Here is a 19,720-nt window from a genome sequence, read left to right as displayed (position 1 = left end):
CAATAAATACATCATCAAAATTTGGTCACTTAAAGTTTATGGCAACATTATAAAATGAGGAATATTATATATTATCATCCCTATATTTACAGAAGAAGAACTTGAGGCAAAGAAATGTTTAGTCAACAACCATGTAGGTAAATGGTAGGACCACTTTAAACTTTAAACTCAGACAATCTGCCCTGGAACCTACTTCTAGTCCATAGCTATTCTGCATCTTTATAAATTATACAGCTTTATTATAACCTATGCAAAGAATTAAGTATTTTAAACTGTTATTCATGATATTTATTCCAATAAATATATAAAAATTAAAATCTAGAAAGTGTGAGTGTGTGTGTGTGTGTGTGTGTGTGTGTGTGTGTGTGAGAGAGAGAGAGAGAGAGAGAGAGAGAGAGAGAGAGAGAGAGATGTATTATCTAGATTCCACTTCAGGTGAACTTTTAGAACTTTCTTGCTGAAATCTAGTGAGTATTTTTGTGTGCCTTAGGGACTGTCACACTCCACCTAAATAACATTGGTTAGATAATCTAAACCAATAAATAATGCAGTTAATATTGGTTTTATCTCTTATTAAATTGACCATGTCATGTTCTTTCTATTAAAATTAAACAATATGAATGTAATTTTTAAACGTCAAAAATAATCATGTTTCTTCAGAAAAAATAGCTGGTCAACTCAAAAAGTTTCTATGAATAGTAATGAAGGATATAAATGTTTATGCTATGAAAGGTCACACTACATTAGACCAAGTATGTTCTTCTCTGTTGATCTCTCTGCTGCCACTGACTGGGGATTATTGGAATATCATAAAGTATTCTTGTCTCTTGACTTTTTATCATTTTAATCTTTGCCATTTTTTTCCACTGAAGTTCATAAATCCAGGTTTTTAACATGATGTAACATGATAGATCCAAAGAGTAGTGGCTTCTAATTCTTAGATTTGTGATCGACATGCAGAAAAGCCCAGATCAGACAAAGTGCTCTAGGGAAAACAGTTCATCTTTCTGGGTGTCATTTTTCTTTATCTGTAAACTAAACACAATGCATTGAACACAGAAAGTACTCAAGTATTTCTTGGAAAAGAACTGGGAATAGCGAGAAAGGGAGAAATTAAAGTATGTAGTAAGTTCTTTTCCTGCCCTAAAACTCAGTGACTTTGATTTCCAAAACTTTGTCTTGAGCTTCAAACTGTAAGATTTGAGGATTTGCTGATCAACTTTTGCTCACCCTAACCATGGATCCAGCTGCATTCAAATGTATTACTTCATGCTACAATCATATTATAGGATTTTAAAAGATCAAAACTCAATTCTATTGGTCAAAGTGTTTGAAGTTCTCATGGTGTTCAGCACCCAGCTTCATCTATCCACATTTTAAGACCCTCTTCAAACAAGAATCACTCACATGCACATACAGAATCCCGTCAAGCTGACTGATAATGTGGGTAGGACTTCTATTCAATATTCATTGGGCCTCCTTACATTCTTCCAGTTCCAATTTGCATTAGGGAAAGAATTTATTACTTGACACTGATTTCATTTAAAAGCTTGAACTTGAGAAGCAAATTTCATGAAAATAGAATTTGAGATAGAATATATTTGAAGGTGATTCTGAAAGCATCCAGCCTCTCTGCCTGACAATCTAAGAATGGACTGTCTTAAAAGAGCAATGACAATGATTGACAGATTTCAATTTCTTCTAATCTTTACATGGGCAATGTCAGGAATTTGAATCATTCTGGAAGAAAAAAAAAATGGTTATCATCAACTATTTCCAACATTTAATGAAGCCTGTGGAGTTGAAGCTTGGGAAAACTTCTTTTACAAAATATCATACCCTGTTCTTCTGACTAAATTATTCTTCCATAAAGTACCAGAACCTTTTTCTGGGCCTTTTGGATCATTTCCAAATTGTACTTAAAGTTTTGGCTATGTAAACAGTAGACCAACATTCCACTCATTAAATATTTCCCCTGCTATTTTTGTGTGTGAAAAGCATCCTCTCGAAATGACTCAATTTCCTAGTTTAGTAGCTGTGCTTCCAGATATAATTATGTATTAGCCAAGGATATGAATCCTCTCACTTGTAATTATGTGGTCTCGTTAGGAAACTGGCTGTGCAGTAGGAAATCAGTGATTAAACTTTCATTCAGCATAGTTTCTTCATCAGTTGTTGGAACAGGTGTCAGGATTATTCTCTGTTGGTATATTGCTTGGTACCTGGACTATTAATCAGTTTGTATGAAAAGTTGCGATGATTTATTGTCGCTGCCTTAGATCCTTTATATTTTCTGGATTTTCATGGCATTCAATGTAATAAATAACTCCCTTTGGGTCATTAAAGGCAAGAAGGTCGGGTTTTCCTTTTTCCTGACACAGCAGAGCTCTGATTAAGTGTAAAGATGCAAGGTGATTTCTTCTATTGTAAAGTCTCCATGGGATGAGAGTAATGTAAGTGATTATTTCAAAGGGGAACAGCCACTGCAATAATCCAGTGAGTTGATATTTTTCCTATTAACCTACTGGTTTTCTCAGAATTGGATTAATTGTACTCTATTTTGTATAATGACAGAAATAGATTTTTGGTACAAGGAAGCAGAACTTACAACCTAATGATTTTGTAAATACTACAAATCCCCAGTTAAAATAAAACATAATGATACTCAGTAGTATTCTGTGCATGCTAATGTTTATGACTGAAAGTTTCTTGTTCCAATACTCTGCAAGCTTACCATTAATTTTAAAATGTAACTCACAAACATCTACTTTAGTTGTTAAAAAACTTTTTTTTTTTATTTTCTTGAATCATTTCCTGATTCCTTTGGACATTCTTTCTCTAATACCTCTTCCTCCCTCCTTCCTTTTTATCTTAAAATGATTCACAATTCAAAAATGAAAATTCAGGTAAATTTATTGAAAGCTTTTGTCAAAGTTTTATTTCACTGTCTATCCATTCTACATGTTAATGGACACTGGAGTAATCTCTAGCTTTTGGAAAATGTAAAACAAAAACAAAAACAAACAAACAACAACAACAAAAAAAACTTTTATGAACTCTTATGTCCAAGTCTTTTTATAGACCTATGTTCTCTTTTTTTTTTTTTTTTTTTTTTAATTTTTTATTGTGGGTTGTTCAAAACATTACAAATTTCTTGACATATCATATTCCACACTTTGATTCTAGTGGGTTATGAACTCCCACCTTCACCCCATACACAAATTAGAAGTTCAATGCCTGCAACATATGGTTACTGTATGTTTAACTTTTGAGAAGTATCGAACCACTTTCCCAATGGTTGTGTTGTTTCACATTCTCACCAGCCTTGCATAATAATACAGTTTTGTCCATTCTCTTGCCAATACTTGACTGGGTAAGGACTTGGGTTGGATACTCCTGAGCTAAGCCAACAGTTGTATAATGGTATTTCATGGTGAGTTTCAGCTGTATAGTGGTATTTCATGGGGAGCTTTTTGTTTCATTTTTGCCTAACGTTGTTGAACATTATTTCATGTGCTGGTTTGCCATCCATGTAACTTCTTGGTTGAAGTGTGAATTAAAGCATTTTATTTAATTTTAAACAATTGGTGGATTTTCTCATGATGGAGTTTTGAAAGTTCTTTGAATATTCTATATACAAGTCCTTTATATAACTTGCAAATATTTTTCCTCTCCTTGTGGCTTGTCTTTTCATTCTTGTAACAGAGTTTTTCACAATGTAAACTGTGTTGAATTTCTATTATATCTTCTTTATCAATTTTATTTTGGATCATGTTTTTTGGTATAGTCTCTAAGAAATCATCATCCAGCCAAACATAAAGATTTTCTTCTGTGCTTTGCATCTATACACGTTCTAGTTTTAGGTCCATGCTATGATCTGAATTATGTAACTCCACAAAATTCATATATTAACACTTAATCCCCAATGTGATAGTACTAAGACATGTAGTCAGGTGTGGTGGCACACACCTGTAACACAGAATCTAGGATGACTGAGGCAGGAGGGTTGCAAGTTTGAGGCCAGCCTCAGCAACTTTGTAAGACCTTGTCTAAAAAATAAAACAAACTGAGGATGTAGCTCTGTGATAACGAGTTCCTGGGTTCCATCCTTAGTACAGGAAAAATAAAAAGAAAAAAGAAAAGAAGTGTGGGTTTTAAGAAGTGATCATGGAGGCTCCATCTTCCTCAAGGGGATTAGTACCCTTTTCAAAGAGGCCAAGGTACTTGTTTTCCCCTTTTCCCATGTGAGGACTCAGGGAGAAGGCACTGGCTTTGAAGCAGAGAATGAATTCTCACCAGACACAAACCTGAGTGCACCTTGATCTTAGACTTCCCAATCTCCAAAACTGTAAGCAGTAAATTTTGTTATTTATAAATCAACCAGTGAATGGTATTTTGTTATAGCAGTCTGAATATACTAAGACAGTCTACGATCTTTGAATTAAATTTTCTAAATCATATAATGTGAGATAGGAATTAAACTTAGTTTCTTCCTTTTAATCTTTTTTTTGTGTGTGTGTGTGTGTTTATATAAATTTCCAGTTGTTCCAACTCCATTGGCTGAAAAGATGATCCTTTCTCCATTGAATTATCCTTGTACTTTTGTTAAAAATCAGTTGTTCCTTATATGTGGGTCTAGTTCTGGACATTCCGTTTTGCTCCTTTGATCTAGTTAACTGTCTTAGCACCAAAACTACACTTGATAATTTGGTATATGGAGGGTTTTTTTTGTTTTTGTTTTTGTTTTTGTTTTAAATCTTTCAATAGAGATCATTACTCTTCCAACTTTGTTCTTAATTTTCAGGTTATTTCTGGGGGAATTATTACAGTTTATTTCATTTCCATATAAATTTAGAATCTATCTATAATTTCTAAAAACATTCCATCGGGGTTATAATTTTATTACGTATAGAGATCAGTTTGGGGAAATTTATGTCTTAGCAATATTGAGTTTTCCAAAAGATGAGCATAATATATCCCTTCTTTTATTAGTTATTATTTAATTTATATCAGCACTGTTTTGTAATCATCAATGTTCAATTCTTGTGCATGTTACATGCAATATTTATCCTCAAGTATCTCATTTATTTCTATACTCTTACAAATGATACTGGATTGTTTTTTGTAAATTTCAATGCCACAGTGTTTTTTTGCTACAATATAAAAATATAGTTGCTTTTTGTATGTAGTTCTTGTGTTATGTAACCTTGCTAAACTTAAATGTTAATTTGTTTTAGTATTTATATGAAGATTCCAGTGAATTTTCCCTTCAGACAAGCATATATTCTGCAGATCAAAACAATTTCTTTCAATTTCAAGGTCTTTTATGTTTCGCCATGTTGAACTGACTAGAAAATCAGTATAAGGTTGAGTGGAAATGGTGGGACCTCACATTTTTACCTTTTTCTGATCTTCAGAAGAAAACATTTGATTTTTCTCAGCATTAGTTATTTTAATGTTAGCTCTAGGTTTTGGAAGATGTCGTGTATCAAGCTGAAGAAATTCCTTTCTATTTCCAATTTGTTTCAAGGTTTTATCAGGAACAGTTGTTGAATCCGTTAAATGCATTTTATGATTCTGTTGAGATGATAACTGTTTTTATTCTTTACTTTCTTAGTATAATAGTGTTAAATTGATTGTTTTCAAAGTATTAAACCAATAATGAATTGATTATGATATATTGTCTTTGTACATATTTTTGTTTTTGATTTGCTAAAATTTTAGATGTGAATTATACTATTCCAAAGGTTCTGCCTTAACCAGCTCTTTCTTCCTTTCTTTCTTTCTTTCTTTCTTTCTTTCTTTCTTTCTTTCTTTCTTTCTTTCTTTCTTTCTTTCGTACTAGGGATTGAACACAGGGGCACTTAGCCACTAAGTGCTATCTCCAGCCGCCCCAATTTTCTTGTATTTTTTTCCTAATTGAAAGACAGGATCTCCCTAAGATGCTTAGGGCCTCACTAAGTTCCCGAAGCTGGCTTTGAACTCACAATCCTACTTCAGCTTCCTGAACCACGGAGATTACAGGCATGTACCCTATGCCCATCTCCTTGACCAGCTTTGTCACAATTTTACTTCTATTTCAGTTTTTGTCACATAAAATGTAACAGTTACTTTCTGTTTTGATTTTAGAAATACCCATCTATAGAAATATCCCTCTCACTCCCATTTCTCCTCCTCTCCTCCCCATAACTCTCTTTAATTCTATTCAGCAATTATTGTGTACTTGCTAACTCCTGAGTACTGCCAATGTAGGTGCCAGTTTTAAAGGCAAACATCGCACAGAATTCTTGGTATCAAGGAAGCGTACAGTCCACTCTGCATGTGGGTGAGAGTGTGGGGGATGGGCATTTTAATAAATGATTCAGATTCAGCATGGTAACTCAGGATAACAAGTTACTACAGAAATCCTTACCTTCAACCAAAGATACAACTCTGAAACTTAGACTGGTCCACTATATTAACAGAACATGAAAAATTATTATAGTTCAAGGAAAGAGCTTATGAAGAGAAGATAAGCAAGAAACAGCATATCATGATTAAAAATGATTGGGGAAAGACATGTGATGTACTACTAATAATATATACATTCATAGCATAAAGGGTACTGTTTCATTGTCAAGGGATCTTTTTGTTTTTATCCTATTGGTTATACTGGTCAGGATTTTCTGAAATGTAAAGCATTGGTTAATGGGGGCTGGAATTGAGACTGGAAAACAATTTTGTGAATTAATAGTCCCTAAAACAAGAAGAAAAATTCACAAGACATTCAAGAGGTAGCATGAACATGTCCTAGTGCTAATTGAATACGGGGATGAGGAAGAATAAAAAATAATTTCCATTGGTATATATATATATATATATATATATATATATATATATATATATACATATATATATTTTTTTTTTTTTTTTGCCTGTTATTTGTTTTGCTGTTTTCCAAAAATGTGTGGATGCTGACACCATTTGTTGGACTGAGGGAAGGTATAAAGAAGAAATTTGTGAAGGAAGTCATCAGTTTCATTGCGATTATATGACTTTGAGGTGGCAGCCTGATAGCTGGGGGGCATAAAGCCCATTGGTGGTTGGAAGTAAAAGTAAAGCCCAGAAGGGTTGAAGATATGGATTGCCAAATTGCAGTTGTTCTATCTGAGTTTGAAGATCCAAGGGCATCAGATGCAACCACAAATACACCTGCTTCACACCATTTGTAGAGCTGAATATCTACTCAAGGACAAGCCATGCCTAAAGCAAAGAGATACCTTGTCCTTGTGGATGAACTCACAAGTTCAAGGATTGCTCTTTCTGAGTGTCAAACACTGTATATGGCAGTGGTTGCCATCTTTTGGGAGCATGCAAATACAGATGTCTTGTGTAGGATGACAAATGCAGAGAAGAATCATAATTTTATAAAGAATACAGGTCTTTTCAGTAATTGATTATATAGAAGTCATCCCTACCCTCTTCTGTAGAACCAAAGTCAAGTAGAAAACTGCCAAAATATATTTTTAAAGTCAAAATTTAGGCCATTTGTGAACTTAAAAAGTTCTTTGTTGATAAGAGAAGATTGTTTTGAAAGATTATTTTGAAATTTTGAAAGGTTATATTATAAACAAAAATGTAGAGAGTGGTAAAGCATATCCCATGTACCCACAGATGTCCAGGTTCAACCATTGCTTGCATTTTTATACTTGCTTCAGATCTTTTGTTTTAGTTTTTATTGTATAAAAGCAAATCTTTATAGTTAATGCTTGTTTTAGTCAGCTTTCTTCGCTGCTGCAACTAAAAGAACCTGACCAGAATAATGTAGAGGAGAAAAAGTTTATTTGAGGCTCACAGTTTCAGAGGTCTTAGTCCATTGAAGGCTGGCTCCATTCCTTAGGCCTCAAGGTGAGGCTGAACATCATGGTGGAAGAGTGTGGCAGAGGGAAGCAGCTTGCATGGTGATCTAGAGGCAGAGAGAGACTCCACTCTCCAGATACAAATATTTACACCAAGCCATGCCCTCTCACCACTCCAGCCACACCCTACGATTTCAGTTACCTCTGAGTTAATGGCTACCAGGGGATTAGTTCACTGATTGGGTTAAGACTCTCACAACCCAATCATTTCTCCTCTGAACCTTCTTGCATTGTCTCACACATGAGATTTTGGGGGACACCTCACATCCAAACCATAGCAATGCTGAATATTTCTTCTTTTATTTTTTAACACTCTTTTCTGCCCCTGGTGTGACCAGTAATTGGATTTTAGTGTATATCACTCATGTTTATGTTTTTATTTTTACTACATATACTGTATTGGAATTATTGGTCTTGTAAGTGTGGTTGTATTTCTGGGTTTTCTATTCTTTTCAGTGGATTTTTGTTTTCTGTTGTTGTGTCAGTACCCCAAGGACTTAATTATCATAGCTTTCTAAGAAGTCTTTAAGTCAAGACTTCTAATTTTATCTTTCTTTATTTTGTATAGTTATTCTAGATCTTTTGTGTTTTCATATAAATTGTACCATCAGCTTCATGATTTCTATTAAATAAAAACTGCTAGAGTTATGATTCTCTGTGTTGAATATATAAATCAATTTAAGGAGTTTTCACATTTTAAAAATAGTTTTCAATCCGTAAGCATGGTATGTTCTTTTATTTATTTAGGTTCTCTATAATTTAACTCAGCAATATTTTCTTTTGAGTATAGAGCCTAATAAAATTATGTCATGATCTCTTCTGAACCTCAGAGTTCTTTTCCAAGTTCACATGGCAGTTGGCTGAATTAATTTCCTTACACTGTAGAACTCCTGGAGGCCATGACTTCAGACCAAAAGAAAGCACTTTTCCTGAAGTTTAACTTTCTCTTAAAAGTTCCCCTGACTGGGCCAGGCCCACCCATGATAATCCTTTGTTTAACAAACACAATGTCAACTGTGGATAATCACGAAATTGGTATCCCACTGTAATCACAGATCTCTACTACACCAAAAGGTAGGGAGTTATATGGACCTATATAACAAGGGGAATAAATTTCAGGGGCCCTGTTAACTTCTGCCTACTAAGTACATCTTTTGATGAGATTTCAAATTTCAAAAAGTATTCTGTGGCTTTCTGTGCTATAATAAATGCATTTAAAAATTATTTTACAATTGCTTGATGCTGGTACATGTGAAAAAAATTCATTCTTTTCTATTTGAGCTTGAATCCTGTGACCTTGCTAAGTTTACTTATTGGTTCTGGTAGATTCCATAAGGTTTTTCTCCATTTAAGATTATGCTAACTCAACATAGTTCATTTTACCTCTTCTTTTTTGATCCATATACCTTTAATTTGTTTTATAGCCTAATTGAATTGAGTAGAACCTCCAATGTAATATTGGATGGAAGGGAACAGACAGGGAGGGGCAGCATGAGTGACTTACTTTGACCTCAGTGACCAGTGTTCAGCCCTTTATCAGTAAGGATGTTAATTTTAGGTTGGTGCTCCTCATCATAATTAGTAAGATCTACCCTATTCCCTCTTTGCTATATAAATGTTTTCTTGTTTTGTGCTTTGAGCTGACCTCATAAAGAATTACATTTAAATATTAAACTGAACTTCCTTTCCAGGAACAAACCCCACTGAACCATTCTGTGCTACTCTTTTTATACAGGCTGAATTTGATCTTACAGCATTATATTATTGATTTTTGCATCTGCATTCACTGGGAATATTGGTCTGTATTTTTCTTTAAATATATTTGTTAGGCTTCAATACCAGGCCAGGTTCATTTAAATAAAATAAGTCAGAAAATTTAATAATTTTGGAAAGAATGATTTATCTTTTCATAAAAAAAAATTAATAAGATTCACTAAGTGATAGGATCCACTAGTCTGGAGTTTTCTTTGTGCAAAGTTTGTTAAATTATAAATTTAATTTATTAGATGCAATCAACTTGCTTTGTTCCATTATGCTTTTAAAGAAATTTTTATGTTTTTTTAATAAGAAATCTGCTTCATCTAAATTGTCAAATTTGTTGTCATAAAGTTACTCATAAGATCCCTTTAGTATCATCATAGTGCCTTTAAGTTCTGTAGTGATATCCTTCCATTGCAAATATTTGCAACTTTCAGTTTTTGCTGAATGTTTTACTATGCAGTTACCAATTTTCTTGTTACTTTCCAAAGAAACAACTTTTGGCTTAGTTTTCTCTGTCATTTGTTTTCTATGTCATTGATTCTTGCTCTTACCTCAATTATTCCCTTCCTTTTATTTGAACTTCATTGGTTTATATTTTTCTAATCTCTTGGGTTGGAAACCTTGACTCATGATTTGAGAACTTTCTTTCTTCTTTAAACGAAATCTTTTAATTCCAAATACCATTTTAACATTGATTGACCTGTGTACCCTGCATTTTGGCGTATCATGTTTTCTTTATCATTCAAGTCGTTTTTCCCCCCAAAGAGTCAGGGCAAATCCCTACTCAGACTTCTGGGGGCTTGCTCTGTGCATTCCCTCTGCCCAGGCTCCTGGCCTGGAACATTCCAGCTGCTTCAGTGTCACGGAGCTCCTACACTGCCTGCTCAGTGTCCAAATGATTGCACAGATTTCCAGTTCCCTTGATTTTAAAGAATGCAGCAGCTCCGGCTTTCCTTGGGCCATACCCCTCTTCTCTGTACCAGGAAAGTGTCGCCAAGCAAAAGAAGCAATTGTGGAATTATCAGGGATTCCTCTCCTGTGTTTCCTTTCTCTCAAGCGCCCCTGGCCGGTATGGCTCATACACGTGCTGGAGAACTATTGCCTCGTTTATTTTTTTATCAGTTTTATAGTTATTTCTGTTTGCAGGGAGAGAGGGAAGAAAGCTAAAAATACTCAGAAAAAAGAAAGGAGAAAGGATGGAGGCAGGGTTCAGTTGTGAAAAATTGGGGAATGTGACTCATTGATGCCTCATGTTAAGAAAACGCAAACAGCAATGTGATCCATTTTAATTGGCAAAATTGCTAGATCATCACCAACTTCAGAATTAGGCATCTGTGAGCAAAGAAGAAAACATGGAGAATTGCTTGTGTTTGGGTATCAGAGACTGGATTCTTGGCTGTGGGTCGAGTTCTCCTAGATCTTGTAATATATCACTGGAGGGGTTTCCTGCTGGGCTCCTAAATGAGAATAATGTCAACTGAATATTGTGGAAATTTATTTCAAGTTCATCATTACTAATAATGTAGCTAACCACACAAAATGGGCATCAGTAAAACACCAACATGCTATTTATATTGTAATTTAATTGTGGGCATTGTCAATCTATTAGCCCAGTTTTCTCCTTGTGTGGGTTTTTTTTTGTTTGTTTGTTTGTTTTAGAAAAAAAAATGGAGGGCAATTATCTGATGCTTTCAGAAAATTAAGCTCATTTAAAATTGTGTATTCATAAATCCTGTTATTTTGTTTGTTGGCTTTAGCGTGTTCTTTCTATAATAAAACCTGCTAAACATGGTTCTTTAAAATCAAGTGAATTGGAAATCTATATGGTTGTTTGGACCCCATGCTGAGTAAGCTAGGTGAGAGTGTTGTATTGGAAAGAAAGAGAGATCACAGTCTCAGGTACTCATCAGACCCCACTGTGATCTGAATGGCCTCTGATGTGTCGTGCAGCTTGCCTGAGACGAAGCTTTTCATCTGTAGATTGAGTGAATTGCTCAATTTAATCTATAAGAATTAAGAATTAAAAGACAGTATAGCACTATCAATTAACTACATTGAAACGCTATCTCTGCTTTTCAAAGGCTTTATGTCCTTCAGCAACTAACTTAACTTTCTGATCCTTGTTTTCATCACTGTAAAGTGAGCATTATCAGAGTACTTCACACAATTTTTTGAGAAAATTAAATGAGAAACTATATGTAAAATAGATAGCAACTGGCACTTGGGAGTATTACTGTTAGCTGCTCATTACCCCTGCCTGCTGGGAAAGAATGTGTGACTTTTTAAAATCTGGCTAGATGAAGACTGAAAAAGAACTTAGAAGCAATAATTTTGCAACTAAAATTTGTAACAGCCTCCTTTTCCTAAAAAAATCATTGGTAAAATTAAATAGATTTGAAATTATTAAACCCAGAAAGCAACCTAATTATGATCATTGATAATCTCCTTATCCCAGTATTCTTCATTATTAAGTTTTTTGATGTTTGTTTGAGAAAATGAGTCACTTACACATGAATACACCAAGCAGTCATTTAACAAGTACACTGAGCTCACAAATGCTGAGCACTCCTCCAGATCTGTTGGCAACCCAGGGGGCGATGCAACATTGCTCCATGGGGAAGAGGAAACACATCCCAAGACCATGTTTAAAGAGAAACATATCAACAAGTACGAATCAATAGCCTATAAAATGAATGCCTAAGTACTGAGGGGATCCTTTTGAAAGCTTCTTCAAAGCAATAAAAGGGAAGTAGTGGTGTGCATAAGGAAAGGGAAGAATACCAAAATTCAATCACAGAGCACTTAAGCCCACACCAAGAAACAAGAAAATATGGAATGGACTAGGCATGTCTGAATTTTTATACTTTAAAAAAAATTTTTATTTTGGCCTTGTCTTGTTTTAAATTCATTCATAATGCTATCATATCAATAATTTTTGTATGCTATACTTTCTATCTGCCATTTAATGTTTTGGACATTGTCAAAATTTATTTAAAAATACTTAGATCAACATTATTGGGTATAATTATAAGAACAAAATATATTCATTCAGAACTCAGTTTTTAAAGTAAAGTTTCTTAAAGGTAAGGAGAGTGCATTTAAAAATAGCTTAGTTTCAGACTGCTAATCCCAGCAATAAGCCTTTGCTTAAATAAACACAGCTATGTGAATTGTTCATTTTACATTGCAGGCTTATCCTTAGCAGTTATTACTGTATTCACCAACTTCATGAAATTCCATGGTCTGGTTTCATAGTGGATTAATTGTAAGATAAGGCTGCTTGATTTGATCTAATGTTGCTGAGTTTTTTTTTTTTTTTTTTTGGCTATAAGTAAATGTTAACAAACCAGAATAGAATACAGGGTAGTCTTTTCAAAAATAAAAGACCCAGAATAGCCAAAGCAATCCTTAAGAAGAGTAAAACTGGAGGCAACACAATACCAGACCTTAAACTATACTTCAAAGCTAAAGTAATAAAAACAGCATGGTATTGGCACCAAAATAGGTATGTAGACCAATGGCACAGAATAGAAGACCCAGAAACAAACCCACATAAATACAGTTATCTCATACTAGACAAAGGTGCCAAAAACATACATTGGAGAAAAGATAGCTTCTTCAGCAAATGGTGCTGGGAAAACTGGAAAGCCATATGCAGCAAAATGAAACTAAACCCCTATCTCACACCATGTGCAAAACTCAACTCAAACTGGATCAAGGACCTAGGAATTAGACCAGAGATGCTTTGCCTAAGAGTGGAAAATCTTCATCATGTGGGATTAGGCCCTGACTTCCTTAACAAAACTCCTAACATGTAAGAAATAAAATCAAGACCCAATAAATGGGATGGATTCAAACTAAAAAGCTTCTTCTTAGCAAAAGAAACAATCAATGAGGTGAAAAGACAGCCTACGTTTTGGGAGCAAATTTTTGCCACATGCACATCATATACAGCACTAATCTCCAGTATGTATAGAGAACTTAAAAACTTAACACCAAAACAAAACAAAACAAACAAACAAACAAAACACAAAAAACCCACAAACAACCCAATCAATATATGGGCTAAGGATCTGAACAGACATTTCTCAGAAGAAGATATATAATTGATCAATAAATATAGGAAAAAAATGTTCAACATCTCTAGAGAAATGCAAATCAAAAGTACTCTAAGATTTCATCTCATGCCAGTCAGAATGGCAGTTATCAAGAATACAGACAACAATAAGTGTTAGGGTGTGGGGGAAAAGGCACACTCATACATTGCTGGTGGGACTGCAAATTGGTGCAACCACTTTAGAAAGCAGTGTGGAGATTCCTTAGAAAACTTTGAATGGAACCACCATTTGACCCAGCTATCCCACCCCCAGATTATACTCAAAGGACTTAATATCAACATACTGTAATAATTCAGCCACATCAATGATTATAGCAGCTCAATTCACAATAGCTAAACTGTGGAAGCAACCTAGATACGCTTCAATAGATGAATGGATAAAGAAACTGTAGTATATATACACAGTGGAATATTACTCAGCATTAAAAGAGAATAAAATTGTGACATTTGCAAGTAAATGGATGGCTTACATGCTAAGCGAAGTAAGCCAATCCCAAAACACCAAAGACCAAATGTTCTCTCTGATAAGCGGATGCTGATCTGTAGTGGGGGTGGGGGGCATGGGAAAATGGAGGAACTGTGATTAGGCAAAGGGAAGGGAAAGGAGTGGGGGAGGATCATAGAGTCAGGAAACATAGTGGAATGAGATGGAAATCATTATCCTAGGTACATGTATGACTACACATATGGTGTGATGCTGTATCTTATACAACCAGAGAAATGAATAGTTGTGCTGCCATTGTGTACAGTGAATCAAGATGCATTCTGCTGTCATATATGCCTAACTAGAATAATAAATAAATAAATAAATAATTTTGAAAAAGGAAATTATGTGTTTTTTTACTTTCTTTCTGCAGTCCCTAATTACATCATGACATGACAGAGATGCTCAGTTAAAATTTATGGAATAAGTGGGCTAATGAATAAATCTGTAATAAATGGTCAGTGGAAAACCATCATTATTGAAAATGAAAAGTACACAAAATCTATCCTTACTGGGAAAGGATCAGTAGCATTATTTCTGTATAATAAAATAAAGTCATTCAATGAAGCAAGTAGCAATTTTGACTTATGTTGTGCTTTTTTTTGTCATAAGCATCAGAATCAAAGTATGAGAAGCAGCATTAATTAGGTCACAGATGGGAGCTTCCAAAGCCTGTACCTTTCATGAATTCCTCTTGTCAAAGCCAGTTTGGAAACTTGGAAATTATGTTTATGAACACTCTGCTATTGTCTCTTCCATTGGAATCTGGCTTCTTTTAATATTTTGCACCGTAGTCAAGAGACCAATAAAGATAACCACTCAAGAAACAGGTTGTTTTACAGGGAAACTGATTTGATAATTTTTAGGGTATTCCCAAAGATGATTACAAGTAAAAAAAAATTCTGGCATGAATGAAAATAATTTGCATCTTGAAGTCGACTAAGGTTGTATGTTCACAAGTTCCAGAGCCTGGATCAGGAAGAGAGAAAATGTTAGCCAGGTGTGTATATGTGTGTGTGTGTGTGTGCGTGTGTGTGTGTGTGCGTGTGCGTGTGCGTGTTCATGTATATCTGAATGTGTATATGCATCACTAACAGCATCAAGATAACACTCCTGTATTAAATTGCAGTATAGACATATAATGTGAAGATACATGTCTTTTTCTAATGTGTTATTTAGGCTGAGGCATGTGTTTGATTTTAACCCCTTGCCATCTTACTGTTCCTGCTGAAATGGTATCCAATGAAATAGGATATCTCATTGCTGTGTCTTTTAACAAAGTCTCCACACTGATTTCTGGGAATACCTGAAACTCTAATCACAGGAGCATGAGGATATATTATTTTGTGGCTTGTTAAAATCAGGTTTTGCACCTGTGTCCATGGATCAGCAGAATATAATCACCACATAAGTATCCTCACAAACTTAGACTAACTTTTTATTCTATTCTATGGTCCACTTTGAAAATATAATAATAATTATTATTTAATAATTATATTAATATTATTAGTATTAGTATTATTATTAGTAGTAACAATAATAATTTTTGTACATGCATTATTAAATATGGTTGTTGTTTTTAAAAGAAAAGCTATTAGTTATTGAAGCCTACCCTGGGAATGTCACTAAACAATTCTGTTAATTAGTATTTTTCTACAATTTTATTAAACAGTTATTTGTATGGCAGATATCAGTGCAGTAAAAGTTGTTGATTGTGCACAGGGAGTTTCTCCATTAGTGGAAGTCAAACAAGCTTATGAATTGTAACCACCATATTTAATCATATGAATACAAACAGCTGAGCCAGTAAATATGTGATAGAATGCCGTCAGTTAGTCACCTTACTATTTTCTTAGGCTTTGGATATTCCTTTGAGCAAAACTCTTTCTGCAATGAGTTCATATCAGTTATTGAATTATAGTTAGTATCTTGGTATGAAAACTGATGGCTGCTAAATTTGAAATACCTCACATATGCACCTTAAAGTTATTTCTGACACATTATTCCAGGTAGGTGACCCAGTTTTTATACTGGGAATGATGACATTACTGCTGAGTCAGTTTACAAAGGAAACTGTCTTTGATCCATACTATCATGTGGATTTTATTCTAACTGCTGATGAGTTTTGCATTATTATACCTTAATACTCACTTACCCTGAGATTATTATGGATAGAGTCAGAAAAATACTCAGTGCCCCAAGTGGTCACTTATATAAAATAGGTGAAGAAATATGCACTATAGTAGTGTGAGTTTTCATATCAATGGTGTATATTAATGCTGCCAGCTTACACAGATCAATAACTAGAGGCGCACACACTTGGTGAAAACATCATCTATAGCATATAAACTTCTGTCTTCCAGTTTTACGTTTATCAGCATCTCGAGAGGTATTTATAGCCCCTCACACACTCCTTTATGATTCCCTTATTGATTAAGTGGTGATGCCTCCTAGTCATAGGACATGGTTCACTATTTTTCAATTAAAATGAAGAAATAACTTGTTTGTTGCAGGTGCATTTCAAGCGATTGGCTTGTGGGACTTTGAGAGATGCTGCTGCCCGTGACATGTTGGAATTATCATGATCAACTACTCGGTTTGGATTTCACCCAGTGGCCAAGAGCTTTGTGTGATAGACAGCAAGGGTTGGATTTTTAAAAAGAGTAAACCAGGTAAGGTTTGAGGGAGACATCTGATCATTTATCACTTGCTCTAAGGGCTTTCATGTACTGCCAAAATATATTGAATAATGTATAGCTTTTCTATTTGTTCTCTAAGTCCACTGAACAGGTTCCTGAAGAGTGAAGCTTCCTTGGCTTCAGGAGAATGTATATAGTAATAATTGAATTCCTTTTCTCTCCAAAGAGAGAGAAGCTATTTTAAGATATGTATAAAGCAGGCCTGAGAATACTATATGCACAAGTTTAATGCAGTGGCCTAAATGGCAAGCTATAGGGATTTCCCTTTTTTTTTTTTTTTTTTTTTTTAAGAAAGAGTGAGAGAGAGTGAGAAAGAGGGAGAGAGAGAGAGAATTTTAATATTTATTCTTAAGTATTTGGCAGACACAACATCTTTGTCTGTATGTGGTGCTGAGGATCGAACCCGGGCCGCACGCATGCCAGGCGAGCGCGCTACCGCTTGAGCCACATCCCCAGCCCCAGGGATTTCCTTTTTAAGTAACTACTCTGAACTCTCGTGGCATAAACAGTTATACTTTCAAAGGTGAAGAAAGGAAAGTGTTGCCTTTCAGTATTTATATTTTGCACAATATAAAAATGTGAATATAAGTTCATGGTATGAGATCTAATAAACATGCTTCAAATTTACTATGATTCAGAAGATTAGACCATTATTTTAATTTTCATTTTTCTGAAATCGTTAATTATTCTAAATTCTATTCATATTTTATTTAAAATAATGATACAATGACATACTCTATTATTACTGTTGCAAGAATTGACAACATTACACTCTAATTCAAGTATCTTTTTATTTAATTTTTCTATTTCATTCTGGAAAGTCTTCTCAATCATTGTCCATAATTGGGTCAGATAATATTTTTCTCTAACTCTTTCATTCATAGTATAATTTAAGTGATCATTACTTAGTTGGAGAAATCACAAATTATTCTTATCTTCTGACTTTTAAGATCGTCAAAATTTTTAGAAACTTCAAACTTTCTTTTAGGTACAAGTATAGGAACAGAAATGCCATAAGTAAAATTTATTAATGTAGAAAAAATGGAGGGCGATTTTTCAATGCCAGCAATGCTTGAATTCTTCAAACTTTTTACAAAAAATTGCTTTCTTACTTTATGAAAATAAAGTAAATGGGACTCAGTCAAAATAGTATATCCTGACATCGTTGTTTTGATGTAAATAAGGACTTCCAACGTATTTGAAAATTATCTCCTTCTTCTTCTTCTTCTTTTTTTTTTTTTTTTTGTTTGGTACTGGGGATTGAACTACGGGGCAGTTGACCACTGAACCACATCCCCAGTCCTATTTTGTACTTTATTTAGAGACAGGGTCTCACTGAGTGGCTAAGTATCTCACCATTGCTAAGTCTGGCTTTGAACTTGCGCCCCAAGCTGATGGGCCAGGCGTGCACCACTGCACCTGCTTTGAAAAGATCCCTTCTGAAATCCACTATGACTTATTTGTTTGTAAGGTGATATCATGAGAGTGAAAATCCCAATCATAAATTTAAACTCTGTTGGAAATAGTATAGATCGCCTAACTCATGGCAGAAAGTCTTATTGGATGAATTGAGTTGGTAGATAAATTTTTGCTGTTTAGTGAAAAGTGTGTTACCCACATCTAGAAGAATTTTACCAGTCATAAGTAAAAGGGAAATCAAAATGCAGGATGCGTTGTTGAAAAGTGAAACCAAGTCCCATGCTTCATAGCATTGGTATCTAGCACATAATTATTGTGACGCCTCATGGTAGCCTCTCATAGTTTTAAACTTGTAAATTTTCAACTCTGAGTCCAAAATAAAGTTTATCCTGATTATGTTTACTTCAATATTTTCAACATAATTGGGCTGCATGTCAAAACCTCGGCATTCTAAACCAGAAGATTGAAGCGGGGGATAAAATTAAGTCTATTTTAAAGGTAAATAATCATGTGATCAGGCACTTAGCAATTATCTTGTCACAAAGATAGAGCTCAACTCTATTTGTAAGAAATGTGTTTCATTCTTTAGCATACTGTATCTTTCTGAACCATACAAGTTATCAATTTTAGGGAAAGTGTACAATAATTTTGATCCATGTGTTACAAAGAAACATAACTTCTCTTTATTCAGTACTTTGCAATGAATCTTGCTACATAGGTTTACAGAGATGGTGTTTTCCAATGTCCTGCATAAAATATATGATTTAGAAGTGTCCTATGGAACACAGAGGATTTTACAATGAATTGATACATTCTCAGTTAAAGGTTAACTACTTTTAAATGGATGGAAAATTTATACATTGCAGTTTTATAGTTTATATTAGTTTTAAATTCATTTTGTGCTCTATTGTATGAATGGAAGTTGCATTTTTTATGGTGGTGTATGCTAGCTTCTTCATGAAGTAAAAAGAGTGTCAAGGCTTCCCAATTCTGTTTCTTAGAAGTTCATAACAAAGCCATAAAAATTTTGCACTGGTCCTAAGCTTCGATGCATTTTTTTTTCTTAAAGCATTTTTAAAGTAAAGGTTTGCCTAGTTCAAGATTGTATTACTATATCTCATGCATAGAAGCAATATTGAGCTATAAAGACAGAATATAAAAGGTGAGATTTTCCAAAGCACTTCTGATAATAGTCTGCCCCGTATAAAGGCAAAACTAGTTTATGAAAAACACTTAAGTAGTTTCTGTGTACATAATATATCTATCCTTTGCTCCCTGCAGAGAGCAAAGGATATTCTCACCTGGGCAACTTTTCACATTCTGAGACCTTGAAAATCTCAAG

General features: G+C 34.3%; 1 protein-coding gene across 2 annotated transcripts in view; it reads left to right on the top strand.

Annotated features, from left to right (window-relative positions):
* Window positions 1-19,720, top strand: part of Lingo2 (leucine rich repeat and Ig domain containing 2) — a 1,180,912-nt gene that overhangs the window by 829,113 nt on the left and 332,079 nt on the right. For both annotated transcript variants that reach the window (XM_058586401.1, XM_058586402.1), the window contains exon 6: window positions 16,774-16,932. The gene's annotated coding sequence lies outside the window, so the exon portion shown is untranslated. The remainder of the gene's footprint in view (window positions 1-16,773; window positions 16,933-19,720) is intronic.

Source organism: Marmota monax, unplaced genomic scaffold (assembly GCF_021218885.2).
Source record: "Marmota monax isolate L192 unplaced genomic scaffold, Marmota_monax_Labrador192_F-V1.1 WCK01_AAM20220418_F8-fsc00033, whole genome shotgun sequence".
In the NCBI taxonomy this organism is placed as follows: Eukaryota; Metazoa; Chordata; class Mammalia; order Rodentia; family Sciuridae; genus Marmota; species Marmota monax.
Note: the sequence above shows the minus strand (reverse complement) of the source record. Positions and strands in the feature narration are given on the sequence as shown.